The sequence below is a fragment of the Canis lupus genome, chromosome 6, assembly GCF_011100685.1.
Source record: "Canis lupus familiaris isolate Mischka breed German Shepherd chromosome 6, alternate assembly UU_Cfam_GSD_1.0, whole genome shotgun sequence".
NCBI classification, from domain to species: Eukaryota; Metazoa; Chordata; class Mammalia; order Carnivora; family Canidae; genus Canis; species Canis lupus.
In genome coordinates, this window is record NC_049227.1 from 41,362,227 (window position 1) to 41,386,734 (window position 24,508).

The following is a 24,508-nucleotide window of genomic DNA, read 5'->3' on the forward strand; positions in this document are numbered from 1 at the left end:
AAAATAAATCCTTTTCCCCTAGAATTGGAAAGGAGGCAAAAATATCTGCTCCTGCCCCTTCTATACCACATCTCATTAAGAAGCTGTACCCAAAACAATAGGCAAGAAAAATAAATAAAAGTCTAAGAAAAAAGGAAAATAATTGTATATTTACAAAAATTATATGAAATTTCCCAAACTAATTTTGAATGAATAAGTGAATTTAGAAAGGTTACAGGTTAGAAGTTTGATAATGATAATAAACTGTTAATTCCATATTAACATCGAACACTTGAAAACTGAAATTATATGATCTATAGCATAAAATAGTCATACTTAGGAACAAATCTAATGACACTGTATGAGACTTTATACTAAAAGATACAAAAGTTTCTGTGAATAATTTTAAAATGCCTAAATAGATGGAAACGTATATCACATCCCTATGTTGGAAGACTCAATATTGTTAAGATGCCAATCTCTACCTGATGTATGGACTCAGTGTAACTCCTAACAAAACCCCAGCAGGATATTTTGAATTGACAAGCTGATTGTAAAATTTGGAAATTTACAACATCTAGAATAGCAAAACCACTCTTCTAAAAATTGGAGGACTTACATTACACTATCCAACTTCAAGATGTATTCTAATTAAAGGAAACAAGGCAATGTAGTGTTGACATATGGATAGACAAATACACCTTGGAACATAATAAAGTCCTAATATAGACCACACATTACATAGTCCATTGATTTTCAACCAGAGTCAAGAAAATTCAATGAGAATCATTGAATCATCATCAACAACTGATGCTTTTACAAACCAGACCACCCAAATGGAAAACAGTGACCTCAACCTTTACCCAGTCCTAAACAGACATTTTGAAGTGTTTCATAGACTTACAGGAAAGAACCCAAACCATAAAGCTTCTAGATGAAAATATATGAGGACACATTTGTGACATTGGGGAAGGCAAAATTTTTCTAGAAACATAAAAGAAAATGATACAAAGGACTTTTTCAAAATTTAATGTTTTTGTTCATCAAAAGATACCCCTAAGAATCTAAATAGGCAAACCACAGATTGTGTGAATATATTCACAGTATGTATATTTTACAAAGGACTTGTTTGCAGAATATATAAAGAACATGAACAAATAAAAAAATTAACCATCCTGTTTTTGTCAAATGTGCAAAGGATTTGAACATATACTCCACAGAAAAAGATATATGAATGGACAAACTGTACATGAAAAGATGCACACCATGGAGTAATAGAAATAAGTGCCAGAATCAGATGTCATGCCCACTAGTATGGAGATATATACATATATATAGGTATATATAGATATATAGCGAGGTATATACACACACACATATATATGTGGAAATCTCCATATATATGTATTACCGATTAGATATCTATGTATGTATATATCTATATATGTAATATATAGATACATATGTGTATATGTATATATACATATATATACGTAAATATAACCAATTATACCAAACATTGATAGGAGTATGAGGCATAACCTATTGTGTTGCTGGTAAAGCAATTTGGAGAGCAGCTTGGTAATTTCTTCCAAAGTTAAATATATACCTCTTCAGAGGCCCTACAAAATCCATTCAGGAATTTACCTAAGAAAAATAGAAACATGTTCACAATAAGACTGTTATGTTATGGTGACTTTAGTAAATGAATGCAAAGATTTTACTGGAATGATGCAAACATTCTCCATCTTGTAATAAATGTGAATAACAGGTATATGCAATAGTCAACTCACACTGAATGCTTAAGATTTAAACTTCTTTATTTACTTCAATTAAGTAAAGATTTAAAAAGAAAATAGAAAAAAAAGCTGATCCTGTGAGCAATGATCAATTAACATTTTAGCTAAACTCATTCTTAAAAGTATGAAAATGTACAAAAGGCAGCTAGCTATCAAGGAGATAATTGAAGAAGCAAAAATTTGATAAACCACATTGCATAAATGTATAGCAATAAATTTGATATTTTCAACAAAATGTCAGTTCTGCTCAGAAATTGTCATTTATCTGGGACACCTGAGTGGCTCAGCAGTTGAGCGTCTGCTTTCGACTCTGGGCATGATCATGGGGTCCTGGGATTAAGTCCCACATTAGGCTCCCTGCAGGAAGCCTGCTTCTCCCTCTGCCTGTGTCTTTGCCTCTTTTTCTGTGTGTCTCATGAATAAATAAATAAATAAAATCTTAAAAAAAGAAATTGTAGTTTATCAAAACTGATATAATTTGCAATAGAAAACTTAAACTAGGGGCAGCCTGGGTGGCTCAGCGGTTTAGTGCCTGCCTTCGTTTGGCCCAAGGAGTGATCCTGGAATCTCAGGATCTCCTGCAGGGAGCCTGCTTCTCCCTCTGCCTGTGTCTCTGCCTCTCTCTCTTTCTGTGTCTCTCATGAATAAATAAATTAAATCTTTCAAAAAAAAAAAAGCAAATCAAAATTCTATGTGATGTATAATAGAAACTTCTACTCCTATATTAGTTTGCTAGGGCTGCCATAACAAAATCACAGATTAGGTGGCTTAAACAACAGAAGTTTGTTTGTTTATTTATTTATTTATTTATTTATTATTTATTTTTACAGTTCTAGAGGCTAGAAGTCCATTTTCAAAATGTAAGCAGATTTGGTTTCCTCTGAGGCATCTGCTTGGCTTCCAGATGATTGCCTTCTTCCTGTGTTATTTACACATGTCCTCATACATGCACATGTGTTTCTTTGTCCAAATTTCCTTTTCTCATAAGGACACCAATCAGATTAGATTAGAGGCCACCCTAATGGCTTCATTTTAATTCAATTACCTGTTTAAAGCTCTGTCTCCCAAAATAGTCTTATTCTGAGGTACTAGGAATTAAGACTTCATCATATGAATTTTGAGAACTCACAATCCAACCCATAACAGTCCGCACTCTGGACCACCAAAATTCATGTACTTATATACAAAATACATCACAATAGCCCAAAAGTCTTGACTCATTTCATCTTCAACTCTAAATCCCAAATCTCCTCTAAATATCATCTTAGTCAAATGTGGGCAAGACTTGGAAGTATGATTCATCCTGAAGCAAAATTCTCCAGTTGTGAAACTGAAACCAGATAAGTTATCTGCTTCCAAAATACAATGATGGAAGAGGCATAGGATAGACCTTTCCATTTCAAAAGAGAGAAACCATAATGAAGAGAGGAGTCATGGTCTCATATGAATTCAAAACCTAAAAAAAAAAAAAAAAAAGAATTCAAAACCTAGCAGGGAACATTTCACTAGATTTTAAGACTGGAGAATAACCCTCTTTAGCTCAGTGTTCTGTCTTCCAGTTCCACTGGGGAATAATCCCACCTTCTTAGCCTGATAGGGTGGTAGTGTGTTGCCTCTGAGGCCCTGGGTGGCAATCTGAAACCAGAAAGTGGTTCTGTCCTCTGGAATCAGAGGAAACAAAGCCTTGGCCCCTGGACCTGTGCCTTATGATCCCATAATAGCAATGGCAGTCTTCTTGATCTCCGAATACCTTTAAGGTCATTCTTCATTTTTCTTGAAGTATAAAATATGTTCACAGATGGATAGTCCTGGGGTCTAATTCTGTAGTACCCCTAAAGTCTAGTAGCCTGCCATTATATTTTCCTATCTCTGTCCCCTTCAAGCTTGCAATGTTCTGCTGGTATAACCCCATCTCTCTATTCCTAGCTTCTGCTGAGACAGCTGGTTGGATCCATGAGTAACATCCTGTCTTAGTCCATTCAGGCTGCTGCAACAATACTATAAATATGGTGGTTTATAAGCAATACATTATTTTTTGCAGTTCTGGAGACTTAAGATATCTATCCAAATCAAAATGCCACCAGTTTTGGTGTCTGGGGAGGGCACTCTTCCTGGTTAATGGCTGGTTGTTTTACTGTATCACCACATGGAAGAAGAAGAAAGGGAGCTATCTTGGGTCTCATTTTTAGAAGGGCACCAATCCCATTATAAAGGCTCCATCCTAATGGTATAAGCACCTTTCAAAGGCCCTACCTCTAAATACCATCATATTGGGGAATAGGTTTCAACATTTGGATTTTGAGGGATACAAAAACCTATAATCTCTTTATTAAAAGAGTGTTTAGCCATACAGTCAGTGTTATTTGAAAACATGATTTCTTTATTTTTGTAACACGAATGGGCTGGGAATATTTCAAATCATCACATTTGAGGGAGGGGCAGAGGGAGAAGGAGAGAGAGAATCTCAGGCTGACTCCATGCTCAGCACAGAGCCCAGTGTGGGGTTTAGTGTCACAAACCCTGAGATCATGACCCAAGCTGAAGTCAAGTTGGGAGCTTCACTGACTGAGCCCTGCAGGCACCCCACAACTCCATCTTCCCTGCCCTATTTATTTATAAATTTTACCTTATTTAAATTCAGCTAATTAACATATAGCTTACTATTAGTTTCAGAGGTAGAGTTCAGTGCTTGATCAATTGTATATAACACTCAGTGTACATTACATCACATGCCCTCCTTAATGCCCATCACCCAGTTACCCCATCTTGCAACCCCTCTGCCCTCCAGCAACCTTCAGTTTGTTTCCTATGGATAAGAGTCTCTTATGGTTTGTCTCCCTCTCTGATTTTGTCTTGTTTTATTTTTCCCTCTCTTCCCCTATGACCAAAACTTGTGGGACACATTAAAAGAAGTGCTAAGGGGAAATTTTTAACTATAAATGCTTATATTATAAAATATAATAAAGTACATTACTACAAAGTACATCAAAAACCTAATTTATAAGTTAATGAACTAGAAAAAGAAAACTAACCCCAAAAACAGCAAAAAATGAGGAAATAATAGAGATTGCAGCAGATTAGCTAAATAGAGAATAGGACATCAATTGAGAAAATCATTTTTAAAAGTTGGTGTTTTGAAAAAAGTCAGGAAAATTGATAAACCATTACCTAGATGGACTAAGAAAAAAAGGGAGAAGATTCAAATTACTAAAATAAAAAAACAAACACAAAACCCCAAGAACAACAAGATTCATTATTGCTCTTTTATCAATGCCAAAAAATGCACGATATAAATATACACCATATATATTTTGTTTATCTATTTATCAATTGGTGCAAATCTGTGTTTCTACATTGAGGCTATTACGATTAATATTGATATCAATATGAGTGCAGTTTTTTGTGGATGTATGTTTTCATTACTAAATTAAATATCTAAGATAAGTAGGGCCATATGGTAAGCATCTTTAATAAATTTAAGGGTTTCCAAACTCTTTTTCAAAGTAGCTATATCATTTTATAATCCCACCAACAAGGTATGAAGGTTATAATTTTTCCACATCCTACCAAACACTTGCTTACATGGATTTTCTGACATTAAAGACTGGGATTGGGTAAGGGGCAAGATGGCATAGGAGTAGGGTCCTCAACACACCGGGTCCCCCCAACTTACCTAGATACCTTTCCACTAAATCATCCTGAAAACCTACGAATTCAACCTGAGATTTAAAGAGAGAACAGCTAGACCCTACAGAGAGAAGGGTTTTCACTTCTAACAAGGTAGGAAAGCAGGAAAAAAATAAGAATCAAGTGGTGGAGGGGACCAATGAGGAGCTGGATTAAAGCCCATGGGTGAGAGCCTAAGGGACAGGAGCGCTGAGGCCCAGAGAAGCAGGAACCTTAAAAATCCGCACTGCATTCTTCCCAGACAGAAAGGCGCTCAACCAGAATTGCAGGAGGGGCAGTGGAGCCTCCAGTCTCCCAGAGTCACTAATAGAGAAAGTGTGCCCCGGGGGTGAGCTCACCCACATCACGGCTGATCTCGGTAAAGGGCTGGAGCGCCTGGTAGGGTCTTTGGGGAGAAGCCAGTCAGTCAGGCGGGGGCTCCAGGAGGAGGGGTCCATGCCCCCTTGCCTGTCCATGCTTTCGGGAGCTGTGGCCCCAGGAGCTCGATTCCAGCAGCACAGGCCCTGGATCCCAGGGCGCCGGGGGACACAGTCCATGATCTTGCACTCCCCCCAGGACAGGCGAAGGTGGAGAGGGCACAGGACAGAGAGGGCACAGGCAGATCAGTGCCCTTGACCCGAGAGTATCAGGCCAGTGTGGACAGGGAGACTGCATTAGTTACTGGGGGAGCTGACTCCAGAGCTGGAGACCCAGCCGTTGCCAGTGCTTTTGTTCCTACTGGTGTCACCCTGTGCCTGGGACGGAGCAGGGCCACCAGGGAACAGGAGCCTAAGGGGGTAAACCGCTCCCACTGAGCCCAGCACCCGGCAGGGGGCGGGGCATCTCCCCCAGGTGCACACACCTGAGAATCAGCACAGCAGGCCCCTCTCCCAGACCTGCTGGAAGGGCAGGGGAAGAGCAACTTCTTGACCAAGCAGCACTGGAAAGCTCCAAGGGAAGTCGAGGGATTTACAGTATATAGAACCAGAGGGTATCCCTCCTATTTTTTTCTTTTTCCAGTACGACTCGTTTTTATATCAGACCATAAATTTCCAATGTTTTCTCTTTTCCCATTTTAACTACAATATATTACCACCTCTTCGTTTTTAAGTTTCTTCCTTTTTGACTTTCATATTTCTACAATTACAGGTCCTAGATATATTTTCCACTTCTAGATTCCCTTCAACATATTCAACTTAATTTTGGGAGATATACAAGATACGGGTTTTTTTGGTTGTTGTTGTTTTGTTTTGTGTTTTTTGTTTTCCCTGCCTCATTTTGTTCTATAATGGCGGAAGTTAATGCCTTCTGAAAAATGGTGAGCATGAGGTATACCATGCTGGTTCATTCTATGAGATCATATTCTTTCTTAATTCACATTCTGCCCCCCCTCTCTTATGTCATTTATGTTTTGGTGATTGATGTTGGGGCTTTCTAAAAGTATTTCTGCTTTATATACATGTGGGACTGAGCATCTTCTAACAGACAGAACTTAATACGCTCAGAACCAAGAGGTTCTCTAGGACCCCTCAGCTAGACTACATTCTCCCTCCACTACAACTTCACCACCACCACCATCTCCCAGTCCCCTCCTTTTCTCTTCTATTTTTTTTCTTTTTTCTTCTTTACTGTTGCTTTTTTCTCTTTTTTTTTTCTTCTGCTTTGGGATTCTTGGCCTTTTTTTTACTACTTTATTTAAAAAATGTTTTTCACTTTAGTGGTCTTTTTGTTTTATTTTGTTCTCATCATTGTTCTCAATTTCTGAGCTCTTACCTCATCAGAATCATCTAGGGTGAAATTTACTTAGGTCATGGTTGATATTCTTGACTCAGTCTACTCATAAGCCACCCTGCACTGAGCAAAATGACTAGAAGGAAGAATTCACCACAAAAGAAAGGATCAGAAATAGTATTCTCTGCCACAGTTATAGAATATGGATTACAATTCAATGTCAGAAAGCCAATTCAGAAGCACAATTATAAAGCTACTGGTGTGGGATGCCTGGGTGGCTCAGCGGTTGGGCACTTGCCTTTGGCTCAGGTCATGATTGTGGGTCCCGGGATCGAGTCCTACATCAGGCTCCCCGCAAGGAGCCTGCTTCTCCCTCTGCTTATGTCTCTGCCTCTCTCTCAGTCTGTGTCTCTCATGAATAAGAAAAAAAATCTTAAAAAAGAGCTACTGGTGGCTCTGGAAAAAAGCATAAAGGATTCAAGAGATATCATGACTGCAGAATTTAGATCTAACCAGGTTGAAATTAAAAATCAATCAAATGAGATGCTATCCAAGCTGGAGGTCCTAATGACAAGGTTTAATGAGTTGGAAGAGAGTGAGCAAAATAGAAGACAAGTTGATGGCAAGGAAGGAAGCTGAGGAAAAAAGAGAAAAACAATTAAAAGACCATAAATAAAGGTTAAAGAAAATAAATGATAGCCTCAGAAGGAAAAATATACATATAATGGGGTTCCAGAGAACCCCGAGAGGGCCAGAGGGCAGAGAGCATATTTGAAAAAAATAGCTGAGAGCATCCCTAATTTGGGGCGGGAAACAGGCATTCAGATCCAGGAGACACAGAGGTTCCCCCCCCCCCCCGCCAAATCAATAAAAACCATTCAGCACGGTTCATTTAATAGTGAAACTTGCAAATTCCAAAGATAAAGAGAAAATCCTTAAAGCAGCAAGAGACAAGAGATCCCTAACTTATATGGGGAGAAATATTAGATTAACAGCAGACCTGGCAGCAAGAAAGGGCTAGAAGGATATATTCAGGGTCCTAAATGAGAAGAACATGCAGCCAAGAATACTCTATCCAGCAAGGCTCTCATTCAGAATAGAAGGAGAGATAAAGAGCTTCCAGGATAGGAAGAAACTGAAACAATATGTGACCACAAAACCAGCTGTGCAATAAATATTAAGGGGGACCCTATAAAAGAAAGAGGAAGCCCAAAGAAACAATCCACAAAAAACAGGGACTGAATAAGAACTATGATGACACTAAATTCAGATCTTTCAATAGTAACTCTGAACGTGAATGGGCTTAATGATCCCATCAAAAGGCGCAGGGTTTCAGACTGGATAAAAAAGCAAGACCCATCTATTTGCTGTCTACAAGAGACTCATTTTAGACAGAAGGACACCTACAGCCTGAAAATGAAAGGTTGGAGAACCATTTACCATTCAAATGGTTCTCAAAATAAAGCAGGGGTAGGAATCCTCATACCAGATAAATTAAAGTATATCCCAAAGACTGTAATAAGAGATGAAGAGGGACAATATATCATACTTAAAGCATCTATCCAACAAGAGGACTTAACAATCATGAATATTTATGCCCCGAATGTGGGAGCTGCTAAGTATATCAATCAATTAATAACCAAAGTAAAAACATAGATAATAATATACTAATAGTAGGAGACTTCAACACAGCACTTTCTGCAAATGACAGATCCTCCAAGCAGAACATCTCCAAAGAAAGAAGGGCTTTAAATGACACACTGGACCAGACGGATTTCACAGATATATACAGAACTTTGCATCTGAACGCTACTGAATACATTCTTCTCAAGCGCACATGGAACTTTCTCCAGAATAGACCACATACTAGGTTAAAAATCAGGTCTCAACAGATACCAAAAGATTGGGATTGTCCCCTGCATATTTTCAGACCACAATGCTTTGAAACTAGAACTCAATCACAAGAAGAAATTTGGAAGAAACTCAAACACACGTGGAGGTTAAAAAGCATCCTTCTAAAAGATGAAAGGGTCAACCAGGAAATTAGAGAAGATTTCCTTCTTAGAAATGCTTTTGGTCAGGGCACTGGGGTGGCTCAGTTGATCAAGTGTGTCTTCAGTTCATATCATGATCTCAGGGTCCTGGGATTGAGTCCTGCATTGGGCTTCCTGCTCAGTGGGGAGTCTGCTTCGCCCTCTACCTCTGCCTGCCACTCCTCCCGCTTGTGCACTCTCTCTCTCTCTGCCAAGTAAATAAGTAAGTAAACCTTTTAAAAAATGCTTTTGCTGTGTCCCAAAGATTTTGGACCTTTGTGTTTTCATTTTCATTTGTTTCCATATACTTTTGGGTTTCTTCTTTGATTTCTTTAACCCATTTATTGTTTAGAGGCATGTTATTTAATCTCCAAGTATTTGTGGTCTTCCCAAATTTTTTTCTTGTGGTCAATTCCTAAGATTATACCATTTTGGTCAAAAAAGATGCATGATGTCATCGATATTATTGAATTTTGGGGTCTTGTTTTGTGGTCTAATATATGACCTATTCTGGTCACATATTATGCAGTTGAAAAACATTTGTATTCTGCTGTTTTAGGATGGGATGTTTTCGATGTATCTGTTAAGTCCATCTGGTCCAGTATTTCATTCAAAGTCACTGTTTCGTTGTCGATTTTCTGTTTGATGATCTGTCCATTGATGTATGTGGGGTGTTAACATTCACTACCATTATTGTATTACTATTGATTCATTTCCTTATGTTTATTATTAACTATTTTATGTATTTGGGTACTCCCATGTTGTGTGCATTAATATATACAATTATAATATCTTCTTGTTGAATTGTCTCCTTTATGATTATATAGTGTCCTCGTTCATCTCTTGTTATAGTCTTTGTCTTAAAGTCTTTTATCCAAGTTTTACTATCCCGGGTTTTTTTTCACATCATGATACATATTTCTCTATTCTCTCACTTTCAATCTACATGTGTCTCTAGGTGAGAAATGAATCTCTTGTAGAGAGCATACAGATGAGTCTTGTTTTTTCTTGCATTCTGTCACCCTATGGCTTTTGATAAGTGCATTTAATCTATTTACATTCAAAGTAATTATTGATAGATATTTATTACCGTTTTGTTATTTGGTTTATGGTTGGTTTTGTAGGTCTCTGTCCTTTCTTCCCTTGTTATCTTCTCTGACTATAACCTGGCTCTCTTTAGTGACATATTTGGATTTCTTCCTCTTTTTTATATTTATTATTGATTTTGATTTATGGTTACCATTAAGTTTGCATATAACATAATATGAATACATATATATAGCAGTCTATTATTAAATTGTTGATTGCTTAATTTTGAGCCCATTCTTCCCCCCACCACCACCATTTGGGCATATGGTGTCATCCTTTACATATTTTTATTTTGGTAGTCCCTTGAATGATATTTTTACAGATATACTTATTTTTACTTTTTTCTTTTTGCTTCCTACCTTTCATTCTTGTACTATAGTCTTTCTTTCCTTTCCATTCAAATACTACCCTTTAACATTTCTTGTAGGGTTGGTTTAGTGGTCATGAACTCCTTTAACTTTTTTGTATGGAACACTCCATCTCTCCTTCTATTCTGCATGATAGCCTTGTTGGATAGAGTATTCTTAGTTGTAGATTCTTTTTCTTTCAGCACTTTAAATATATCATGCTACTTTCTTCTGGCTTGTAAGGTTTCTGATGAAAATTCAGCTGATAGCCTATGGATTTTACCTTGCATGTAACTGTTTTCTTTCCTCTTTCTGCTTTTAAAATTCTCCATCATGGGCTCGGGCGGAGGCTCCGCATGGAGGGGATTGCCCCCTGTAGCACGAATCCAACAGCGCAGGCCGGGGACACAGGGCCCCCGGGACACAGCCCAGGAACCCGCCTCCCCCCGGGACAGCAAGGACACTCCTGCCCCGAGCTGAGCTGAGCAGCGGCCCCGCCCCCCGGAGCCAACAGGCCCTGCAGGCGGAGCGCTTCAGAGTTCCTGTGGGGGCTGAATCCAGGTTTCCAGAGCTGCCTTCTGGGGCCTCACAGGGTAAACAACCCCCACTGAGCCCTGCACCAGGCAGGGGGCAGAGCAACTCCCCCAAGTGCTAACACCTGAAAATCAGCAAACACGGCCCTCCCCCAGAAGACAGCTAGATGGACAAGTTCCAGGAGAAGTCAAGGGACTTAAAGTATACAGAATCAGAAGATACTCCCCCGTGTTGTTTTTTTTCTTTTTGATTTCTGTTTGCTTCCCCCACCCTTTTTCCCTTTTCTTTTTCTTTCTCTTTTTTCTTTTTTTCTTCCTTTTTTCTTTTTTCTTTTTCTCTTTTCTTTCCTTCTTTCTCTCCTCTCTTTTTTTCCTTTTCCCAATACAACTTGTTTTTGGCCACTCTCCACTGAGAAAGATGACTAGAAGGAAAACCTCACCTCAAAAGAAAGAATCAGAAACAGTCCTCTCTCCCACACAGTTACAAAATCTGGATTACAATTCAATGTCAGAAAGCCAATTCAGAAGCACTATTATAAAGCTTCTGGTGGCTCTAGAAAAAAGCATAAAGGACTCAAGAGACTTCATGACTGCAAAATTTAGCTCTAATCAAGCAGAAATTAAAAATCAATTGAATGAGATGCAATCCAAACTAGAAGTCCTAACGACGAGAGGTAACAAGGTGGAAGAACGAGTGAGTGACATGGAAGACAAGTTGATGGCAAAGAGGGAAACTGGAGAAAAAAGAGACAAACAATTAAAAGACCATGAGTATAGATTAAGGGAAATAAATGACAGCCTGAGGAAGAAAAACCTACGTTTAATTGGGGTTCCCAAGGGTGCCGAAAGGGAGAGAGGGCCAGAATATGTATTTGAACAAATCATAGCTGAAAACTTTCCTAATCTGGGAAGGGAAAAAGGCATTCAGATCCAGGAAATAGAGAGATCCCCCTCCCTAAAAATCAATAAAAACCGTTCAACACCTCGACATTTAATAGTGAAGCTTGCAAATTCCAAAGATAAAGAGAAGATCCTTACAACAGAAAGAGACAAGAAATCCCTGACTTTTATGGGGAGGAGTATTAGGGTAACAGCAGACCTCTCCACAGAGACCTGGCAGGCCAGAAAGGGCTGGCAGGATATATTCAGGGTCCTAAATGAGAAGAACAAACAACCAAGAATACTTTATCCAGCAAGGCTCTCATTCAGAATGGAAGGAGAGATAAAGAACTTCCAAGACAGGCAGGAACTGAAAGAATATGTGACCTCCAAACCAGCTCTGCAAGAAATTGTAAGGGGGACTCTTAAAATTCCCCTTTAAGAAGAAGTCCAGTGGAACAATCCACAAAACAAGGACTGAATAGATATCATGATGACACTAAACTCATATCTTTCAATAGTAACTCTGAACGTGAATGGGCTTAATGACCCCATCAAAAGGCGCAGGGTGTCAGACTGGATAAAAAAAGCAGGACCCATCTATTTGCTGTCTACAGGAGACTTATTTTAGACAGAAGGACACCTACAGCCTGAAAATAAAAGGTTAGAGAACCGTTTACCATTCAAAAGGTCCCAAAAGAAAGCAGAGGTAGCCATCCTTATATCAGATAAACTAAAATTTACCCCGAAGACTGTAGTGAGAGATGAAGAGGGACAGTATATCATACTTAAAGGATCTATCCAACAAGAGGACTTAACAATCCTCAATATATATGCCCCGAATGTGGGAGCTGCCAAATATATCAATCAGTTAATAACCAAAGTTAAGACATACTTAGATAAAAATACACTTATACTTGGTGACTTCGATCTAGCTCTTTCTACCCTGGATAGGTCTTCTAAGCACAACATCTCCAAAGAAACAAGAGCTTTAAATGATACACTGGACCAGATGGATTTCACAGATATCTACAGAACTTTACATCCAAACTCAACTGAATACACATTCTTCTCAAGTGCACATGGAACTTTCTCCAGAATAGACCACATACTCGGTCACAAATCGGGTCTCAACCAATACCAAAAGATTGGGATCGTCCCCTGCATATTCTCAGACCATAATGCCTTGAAATTAGAATTAAATCACAACAAGAAGTTTGGAAGGACCTCAGACACGTGGAGGTTAAGGACCATCCTGCTAAAAGATGAAAGGGTCAACCAGGAAATTAAGGAAGAATTAAAAAGATTCATGGAAACTAATGAGAATGAAGATACAACCATTCAAAATCTTTGGGATCCAGCAAAAGCAGTCCTGAGAGGGAAATACATCGCAATCAAGCATCCATTCAAAACCTGGAAAGAACTCAAATACAAAAGCTGATCTTACACCTAAAGGAGCTAGAGAAAAAACAGCAAATAGATCCTACACCCAGCAGAAGAAGAGAGTTAATAAAGATTCAAGCAGAACTCAACGAAATCGAGACCAGAAGAACTGTGGAACAGATCAACAAAACCAGGAGTTGGTTCTTTGAAAGAATTAATGAAAGCTGTGCTCATCAAGACAGTGTGGCATTGGCACAAAAACAGACACATAGATCAATGGAACAGAATAGAGAATCTAGAAGTGGACCCTCAACTTTATGGTCAACTAATATTCGATAAAGGAAGAAAGACTATCCACTGGAAGAAAGACAGCCTCTTCAATAAATGGTGCTGGGAAAATTGGACATCCACATGGAGAAGAATGAAACTAGACCACTCTCTTGCACCATACACAAGATAAATTCAAAATGGATGAAAGATAAATGTGAGACAAGATTCCATCAAAATCCCAGAGGAGAACATAGGTAACACCCTTTTTGAACTCAGCCACAGTAACTTCTTACAAGATACATCCACAAAGGCAAAAGAAACAAAAGCAAAAATGAACTATTGGGACTTCATCAAGATAAGAAGCTTTTGCAAAGCAAAGGATACAGTCAACAAAGCTAAAAGACAACCTACAGAATGGGAGAAGATATTTGCAAATGACGTGTCAGATAAAGGGCTAGTTTCCAAAATCTATAAAGAACTTATTAAACTCAACACCAAAGAAACAAACAATCCAATCATGAAATGGGCAAAAGACATGAACAGAAATCTCACAGAGGAAGACATAGACATGGCCAACATGCACATGAGAAAATGCTCTGCATCACTTGCCATCAGGGAAATACAAATCAAAACCACAATGAGATACCACCTCACACCAGTGAGAATGGGGAAAATTAACAAGGCAGGAAACCACAAATGTTGGAGAGGATGCGGAGAAAAGGGAACCCTCTTACACTGTTGGTGGGAATGTGAACTGGTGCAGCCACTCTGGAAAACTGTGTGGAGGTTTCTCAAAGAGTTAAAAATAGACCTGCCCTACGACCCAGCAATTGCACTGTTGGGGATTTACCCCAAAGATACAGATGCAGTTAAACGCCGGGACACCTGCACCCCAATGTTTATAGCAGCAATGTCCACAATAGCCAAACTGTGGAAGGAGCCTCGGTGTCCATCGAAAGATGAATGGATAAAGAAGATGTGGTTTATGTATACAATGGAATATTACTCAGCCATTAGAAACGACTAATACCTACCATTTGCTTCAACGTGGATGGAACTGGAGGATATTATGCTGAGTGAAATGAGTCCATCGGAGAAGGACAAAGAGTGTATGTTCTCATTCATTTGGGGAATATAAAGAATAGTGAAAGGGAATATAAGGGAAGGGAGAAGAAATGGGTAGGAAATATCAGAAAGGGAGACAGAACATAAAGACTCATAACTCTGGGAAATGAACTAGGGGTGGTGGAAGGGGAGGAGGGCCGGGGGTGGGGGTGAGTGGGTGACGGGCACTGAGGGGGACACTTGACGGGATGAGCACTGGGTGTTATTCTGTATGTTAGTAAATTGAACACCAATAAAAAATTATTTTACTAAAAAAAAGGAAGTATATAGCAATACAGGCAGACCTACCTCAAAAGGCAAGAAAAATCTCAAATAAGCAACCTAACCTTACACCTAAAAGAGCTAGAAAAAGAACAACAAATGAATCCTAAAGCCAGGAGAAAGGAAATAATAAAGCTTAGATATAGAAAGAAACAAAAAATCCCCCACAGAACAGATCTACGTTCTTTAAAAATGTAATAAAATTGATAAACCCCTAGCCAGACTTATCAAAAAGAAAATAGAAAGGACCTAAATGAAGACAATTACAAATGAGAGAGGATAAATAATAACCAACACCACAGAAATATAAACAATTGTAAAAGAATGTTATGAAAATTATATGCCAACAAATTGGACAAGCTGGAAGAAATTGATCAATTCCTAGAAACATATAAGTTGCCAAAACTGAAACTGGAAGAAATGGAGAACTTGAACAGGCCAATAACCAGCAGAGAAAATTAATCAGTAGTCCAAAGGCAGATTTCAAACTTGATATAAAAAAAAAAAACAGTCCAACTCCATGTTTTTTAAGGAGAAACATTTTAGATACAAAGATAAAAATAGAGTGAAAGTAAAAAGGATGGAGAAGATATATTATGCAACCACAGGAACGCTGGAATGCCTATTATAAATATAAGATAGAACATACCTTCAAACAAAACAAAGTAAAAATTATTATGAGGGGACTTTTATAATTACAATGAGGTAAGCCAAAAACAAGTTATATTGGGAAAAGGAGAAAAAGAGAGAGAAGGAAAGAAAAGAGAAAAAGAAAAAAGAAAAAAGGAAAAAAGAGAAGAAAAAGAGAAAGAAAAAGAAAGAAAGGTGAAAAAAAAAAAGGGTGGGGGAAGCAATCAGAAATCAAAAAGAAAAAAAACAACACGGGGGAGTATCTTCTGATTCTGTATACTTTAAGTCCCTTGACTTCCCCTGGAACTTGTCCTTCTAGCTGGTCTTCTGGGGGAGGGGCCTGTTGTGCTGATTTTCAGGTGTTAGCACTTGGGGGAGCTGCTCTGCCCCCTATCTGGTGCAGGGCTCAGTGGGGGTTGTTTACCCCGTGAGGCTGCAGGAGGAACAACCCCAGTGGCTGCGGCAGCTCTGGAAACCTGGATTCAGCTCCCACAGTAACTCCGGAGCTCTCTGTCTGCAGGGCCTGGAGGCTCCGGGGCGGGGCCGCTGATCTACTCAGCTCTGGGCAGGAGCGTCCTTGCTGTCCTGAGCCCTCCCGGCCTCTGCCTGTCCCAGGGGTGGCCAGATCCTGAGCTGTGTCCCGGCGCCCTGTGCTCCCGGTCTGCGCTGTTGGATTCGCACTCGCGGCCGCGTAGCCGCCTCTCCGCGGAGCCGCTGCCGGAGCCCCTCCGAGTTGCTCCCGGCCGGGCAGCCCCCTCCGCACGGAGCCTCTTCCTCTGCCGGAGCCGCCGCCGCCGAGCTCCTCCCGCCGAGCTGCTCCCGCCAAGCTGCTCCCGCCCCGCAGCCTCCTCCGCGGAGCCGCCCCCCCACCCCCGAGCTGCTGCGGGTCCCGCCGTGCGCGCTGCAGCCCTTAGGGAGCTCGGCGCACTCTCCCGGGCGCAGGTGTCTGTTACTGTCCCAGGGAACCCGAGGGCATCCCTGCCCTCCTGGGTCCTTCTCCAACTCCCTGCGAGCCCCTTTGCCCCCCGGGAAGATTGGTGAAGCTCCTGCTCCTCCGGGACGGGGCTCTCCTGTCCTGGGGACACTCGCCCCGGCCTCAGCCCGGCTCCTCGCGGGGCTCCTCCCCCTTGGAGGCCTTTTGTTTCTTTATTTCTTTTTACCCCCGTCTTCCAACCTTGATAGAAGCACGAACTCTTCTCACTGTAGCGTGTCAACTGTTCTCTCGTTAAATCTCAGGCTGAATTCGTAGATTTTCAGGATGATTTGAAGGTTATCTAGGTAATTTGGTGGGGACAGGTGATTTGGGGACCCTACTCTTCCGCCATCTTGCCCCTCCTCCTTTACTTCCCTTTTATGACCACTTTCCCTGCATCCCAAAGGTTTTAGACTGTCATGTTTTCATTTTCATTTGTGTCCATGCTTTTTAAAAATTTCTTCTTTGATTTACTGATTGATCCATTCATGTTTTAATAGCATGCTGTTAACTTCCATTTATTTGTTGTCTCCAATTTTTTTCTTGTGATTGACTTCAAGTTTTATAGTGTTGTGGTCTGAAAATATGCATGGATGATCTTAATCTTTTTGAGCTTGTTGAGGCCTGATGTGTGACCCAGCAAATGAGCTATTCTGGAGAGTGTCCAGATTACTAGATGTGAAGGCTACTGCTTTTGATAAATTCAGGGATTTTTCTACAATTTTATCCTCAGTTTTTTTCTTTTTTCTCTCCTTTTCTGCTGGTATTCCCGTTGCACATATGTTGGTGCATTAAAAGATATCCTACATTTCTTTGATACTCTCATCACTTTTGTTCATTCTTCTTTTATCTTTATTCTTCAGCTTGCTTAATATTTATTGATCTTTCTTCAAGTTCACTTTTCTGCCGGTTTTAATCTACTGTTGGGCCCTCTAGTGAATTTTTGTTTATTGTCAGTCTTACCTCCAAAAACTTCATTGGTTCTTTAAAAAATCTCTTTATTGACATTTACCATTTGATTTGACATTATCATACCTCCCTTTATGTCTTTAAACAAAATTCCTTTGGTTCTTTTGTACATATTTATGATAACTACTTTGAAATCTTCCATTTTTATGTTAAATATCTATTTTTCAAAAATTCTGTAGCTATTTTTATGTTTATTCTCTGAAGTGGTGTAGAAAGACTTCAGGGAGCAAATACCACATAGAAGAACCCAAGCAGTTTATACCAATACCAACTCACTGGCAAAGGATAGTGCAACTTTGCCCAGACAAAGACACCTGAGAATCAGTGCAGCAGACACCTCCCTCAGATGTCCAGCTGTAACATCAGGGGAATACAAAGTTTACAAAGCACACGGAACTGCAGAACTTGAGCACTCAGAGAGAATAACATAGAATTTGAGGACTTTTTAATGATGCTTTTATCTTTCCATTTAAAATTTTCCTCTTCTTTTTCTTTTCTTCCTTTCACTTACTTTCTTATTTTATCAACTCTTTGTCTTTTTTGATCTTTATTTTTATATTTACATTTTATAGCATTTTATAGTCTTAATTTTTGGCTTCCTTTCACTGTATTCCATTTTTGTGAATAGATATAGATATAGATATCTTTATAATTTTGGGATTTAGTGCCACCTAATTAACAGACCAAAATTCACCCAGGAACAAATGAATCACCCTGTTTTGTCCACCTGGGAAATTGTATTCTTTCTTTCCTTCCCTTTTTTTTCTTTTCTTTTTTGGTTCCTGACCTCTTCAGATTTGTCTAATGTGTATTTTGCTTGGGTCATGGTTGATATTTTTCATTTTGTCCTCTCACTCATCCATTCTTCTCTGGGCAAAATAACTAGAAGGAGGAATTCACAACAAAGGAAAGAACCAGAGGTAATACTCTGCCACAGATCTAATCAATATGGATATAAAATATCAGAGATAGAATTCAAGATAACAACTGTAAAGCTACTAGCTTGCTTGAAAAGAGCATAAAATGCACTAGAAAACCTCTTAGTGCAAAAATAAAATTTAATCAGGTTGATATTAAAAATGTTTTAACTGAGGTGCAGTCTAAATTGGATGCTCTAATTAGGGTAAATGAGGCAAAGGAGAGAATCAGTGACATAGAAAACAAGAGGATGGAAAGGAAGGAGTTGAAGAAAAGAGATAAAAACAACTAATGGACCATGAGAGGAGGCTTCAAAAATCAGTGATACCATAACACAAGACTATATTAGAATTATTGGGGTCCCAGATGAAGAAGAAAGAAGGAGAGAGGGAGACAGAAGGTATATTTGAGCAAATCGTAACTGAGAACTTCCCTAATCTGGGGAAAGAAATAGGCATGCAAGTCCAAGAAGTAGAGAGATGTCCCTCAAAATCAATAAAAATAGATCAAAACCCTGGCATATATTAGTGAAGCTTGCAAATTGCAGAGATAAAGAGAAAATCCTGAAAGCAGTTCGAGGCAAGAGCTCCTTAACCTACAATGATAGAAACACTAAACTGGCAGCAGACCTATCCACACAGACCTGGCAGGCCAAAAAGTGCAGGCATGATATACTCATATACTAAATAAGAAAAACATGTAACTAAGAATATTTTATACAGCAAGGCTGTAATTCAGAATGGAAGTAGAAATATAGAGCTTCCAGGACAGACAGAAACTAAAATTATTTGTGATCACTAAACCAGCCCTGCAAGAAATATTAAAGGGGATCCTATTAGACCTAAAGGCCCCTCCAGATTGAAAGTGAGGGGATGGAGAATAATTTATCATGCAAGTGGACCTCAAAAGAAAGCTGGGGTAGCAATCCTCATATTGGATAAATTAGATTTTAAACCAAAGACTACAGTAAGGGATGCAATGAGACACTATGTCATACTTAAAGGATCTCTCCAACAAGAATTCTAACAATTATAAATACTTATGCTCCTAATTTGGGAGCAGCCAGTTATATCTACCAATTAATAACCAAATTAAAGAAACACATTGAGAACAGTACAATGATAGTATGGAACTTCAACACTCACAGAAATCATCTAAGCAGAAGATCAACAAGGAAACAAGGGCTTTGAATGATACATGGATGATATGGACTTCACAGATATATACAAAGCATTCCATCCTAGAGCAACAGGATACATATTCTTCAAGAGTGTGCATGGAACATTCTACAGAGTAGATCACATACTGGGCCACAAATCAAGTCTCAACAGGTACCAAAAGATTGGAATTTCCTGCATATTTTCAGATCCCAGTGCTTGGAAACTGGAACTCAATCACTAGAGGAAATTTGGAAGAAACTCAAAGACTTGGAGGTTAAAGAGCACCCAACTGAAGAATGATTGGGTCAACCAGGAAATTAAAGAAGAATTTAAAAATTCACAAAAACAAAGGAAAATTAAAACAAAGCTGTTCAGCAAAGGCAGTCTAACAGGGAAGTAAATCGAAATACAAGGCTTTCTCAAAAAATTAGAAAGTCTCAAATACACAACCTAATCTTATACCTGAAGGAGCTAGAGAAAGAACAGCAAATAAAGCCTAAACCAAGCAGAAGAGAAATAATAAAGATCAGAGCAGAAATCAATGAAATAAAAACCAAAAGAACAGTAGAACAGATCAATGAAACTACAATCTGGTTCTTTGAAAAAAATAAGATCAATAAATCCCTGGCCAGACTTATCAGAAAGAAAAGAGAAAGGACCCAAATTAATCAAATTATGAATGAAAGAGGAGAGATCATGACCAACATCAAGAAATACAAGCAATTTTAAGAACATATAATGAGCAACTGTATGCGAACAAATTACGCAATCTGAAAGAAATGAGCACATTCCTGGAAACTTATAAACTGCTGAAACTGAAACAGGAAGAAATAGAATACATGAACAGACTGGTAACAAGCAAGGAAATTGAAAGAGTCATCAAAAAAACCTTCCAACAGACAAGAGTCCAGGGCCAGATGGCTTCCCAGGGGAATTCCACCAAACATTTAAAGAAGAATGAATACCTATTCTACTGAAGCTGTTTCAATATAGAAATGGAAGGAAAATTTCCAAATTCATTCTATGAGTGTCGCATTTCCTTGATCCTAAAATCAACACAGACCCCACCAAAAAGAATTACAGACCAATATCCCTGATAAGCATGGATTTAAAAATTCTCACGAAGATACTAGCCAATAGGATCCAACCCTACATTAAAATAATTATTCACCAGGACAACAGGATTTATTCCTAGCCTCAAGGGTGGTTCAATATCCACAAAAGAATCAACATGATACATCACATTAGTAAGAAAAAGGACAAGAGATCCCTAAGTGGCTCAGCGGTTTGGTGCCTGCCTTTGGCCCAGGATGTGATCCTGGAGGATTGAGTCCTGCATCAGGCTCCCTGCACGGAGCCTGCTTCTCCCTCTGCCTGTGTCTCTGCCTCTCTCTCTTTCTGTGTCTCTCATGAATAAATAAATAAAATCCTTTTTAGAAAAAGGAAGGACAAGAACCATGTGATCCTCTCTTGATGCATAAAAAGCATTTGACAAAATACAGCATCTTTTCTTGATTAAAACACTTCACAATGTAAGAATAGAGGGAATATACCTGAATATCATAGAAGCCATCTATGAAAAGCCCACAGTGAATATCATTCTAAATGGAAAAAAATGGAAAGCTTTTCCCCTAAGGTCAGGAACACAGCAGGGATGCCCACTCTCACCACTGTTGTTTAACATAGTACTCAAAGTCCTAGACTCAGCAATCAGACAAGAAAAAGAAATAAAAGGCATTCAAATTGATGAAAAAGTGAAACTCCCTCTTTTGCAGATGATGTGATACTATATGTGGAAAACCCAAAAGACTCCACCCCAAAACTGCTAGAATTTATACAAGAATTCAGCAATTTGGCAATGTGGCAGGATATAAAACCAATGCACAGAAATAAGTTGCATTTCTATATGATAATAATGAGACAGAAGAAAGAGAAATTAAGGAATCAATCCCTTTTACAATTGCAACAAAACCCGTAAGATAACTAAGAATAAGCCTAACCAAAGAGTTAAATGATCTCTACTCTAAACACTAGAAGACTTATGAAAGAAGTGAAGAGAAACACAAAGAAATTGAAAAACATTCCATTTTCATGGATTGGAAGAACAAATGTTATGAAAATGCCTATTTCACCCAGAGCAATTTACAGATTCAATGAAATCCCTGTCAAAATACCATCAACATTTTTCACAGAATTGGAACAAATAAACCAGAAAAGGCCCTGAATAGCCAGAGGAAGGTTGAAAAAGAAAACCAAAGCTAATGGCATCATGATGCCAGACATCAAGCTATATTACAAAGCTGTAATCATCAAGAGAGTATTGTATTGGCACACAAAGAGACATAGATCAATGGAACAGAATAGAGAACCCAAAGTGGACCTTTAACTCTATGGTCAACTCACCTTCAACAAAACAGGAAACAATATCCAATGGAAAAAAGTCTCCTCAATTACTGGTGCTGGGAAAATTGGACAGTCACATGAAGAAGAAGAATGAAACTGGACTATTTTCTTACACCATACACAAAGATAAATTCAAAATGGATGAAAGACCTAAATGTGAGACAAGTATTCATCAAAATTCTAAAGGATAACACAGGCAGCAACCTCTCTAACCTCAGCCACAGCAACTTCTTGCTAGACACATTTCCAAAGGCAAGGGAAACCAACGCAAAAATGAACTACTGGAATTTCATCAAGATAAAAAGCTTCTGCACAGCAAAGGAAACAATCAACAGAACTAGAAGGCAACTTTCAGAATGGGAGAAGATATTTGCAAATGACATATCAGATAAAGGCTATTATCCATGATCTATAAAGAAGTTATCACACTCAACACACCAAAACTCAACACCCAAAATAATCCAATCAAGAAACAAGCAGAAGACATGAACAGACATTTCTCCAAAGAAGAAATACACATGGCCAACAGACACATGAAAAAATGCTCCACACCCCTTGGCATCAGGGAAATAGAAATCAAAACCAGAATGAGATACCACCTCACACCAGTCAGAATGACTAAAATGAACAAGACAGGAAACAACAAGTGTTGGTGAGGATGTGGAGAAAGGGGAACTCTCTTACACTGTTGTGGGAATGCAGGCTGGTGCAACCGCTCTGGAAAACAGTTTGGAGGTTCCTCAAAGAGTTAAAACTAGAACTACCTTATGACTCAGCATTTGTATTACTAGGTCTTTACCCAAAGGACACAAAAAGGATACATGCACTCTGATGTTTATAGCAGCATTATCTACATTAGCAAAATTATAGAAAGAGTCCAAGTGTCTATCACCTGATGAATGGATATAGAAGATGTGGTATATAAATATATGTTTATTTATATTTATATATGTATGTATATACACAGATGATGTTGAAAAACAATATGGCAATTCCTAGTTTTATACATAGAGTTGCCATATGACAGCAATTTAGTCCTAGGCATATACCCAAGATAAATGAAAACATGTTCTTTTGTAAATTTGTACATGTATATCCCTACAATTAAATATTATTTGTCAATAAAAAGAATGAAGCACTGATACATTCTACAATGTGGATGAATCTTGAAAACATTATGCTAAGTGAAATAAGTCGATCATAAAAGACTATGTTTTCTGCATGATTCCATTAAATGAAGTATCCGGAACAGGCAAATCCATAGCAACCAAAAATAAATTGGTGCTTTCTATGAGATTAGGACATGCTGAAGTAGGGAGTAACAGTTTGTTTGATATGGATTTCTCTTTGGAATGATGTAAATATTCTAAAATTAGATAGTAGTGATAGCTGTATAACACTGTAAATATATTAAAGACCACAAATTGCACAATTTCAGTGAGTAAATTTTTTGGTATATGACATCTATCTCAATTACCTGTTACTTAATTAAATTGAAACTGTGAAGTTCTTGTGGCTGGAAACTGGGAGAGATTTAAGGAACTGAGGGTCTGCAATGAAATCAATTCTGCTAAGCAAGCAATGAACTTGGAAGAGCACTTCCAAGTCTCAGATAAGATCCTATCCAGGGCTAGATGCCTGGATCATTATTTTCCACCTGGTGAGATACTGAGCAAGGACCCAGCTAAGTTATTTCTAGACTCCTGACCCAGATAATCTGTGATATTAAATTTATATTTTTTAAGCTGCTGAGTTTGTTGTAATTGTTATGCAGTGGTGTAAAACTAATATAATATCTAACAGTCAATCCAGGTGGAGTCTAGTTCTGAATATTGAAATACTTTAATAGGATACAAAAAATAATAATCATAAATGAAAATATTATAAATTGACTCCATCAAAATTAAGTAATTCTATTTAGCAAAGGTCACCATTAAGAGAATTGTGCTTCCAGATAGGATGTATAGTATTGCAAAAGACCAATAATCCTGCTGTATCAATAAGAAATTGCCAGATAAATGAAATATTTTTCTTAAACCTATTGAAGTGTTGTTAACAAGACAAAGTCTAAATTAACTAAATTGCAGAGTGAATCATTATCTTCCTATATGAGTGGACACCAGGGCTACTTCTATTTTTGTGGAGAATTTGCAAAGTCTAGGGTAACAGGATGTGGAATGAGCACCCAATAGGAAAAGGAGCTTTGATCAGACACAGAGAAACTTTTAACAGTTGTATGTAAGCTGATATTGCATTAAAATCTGGAAGAGCCCCCAGTACAGAGCTAATGCCCTGAACTATTTCTTTCTGTCCAAGATTTTTTTCTAAGTAAGTGATAGTACAGGAATTGGAATCAGAGA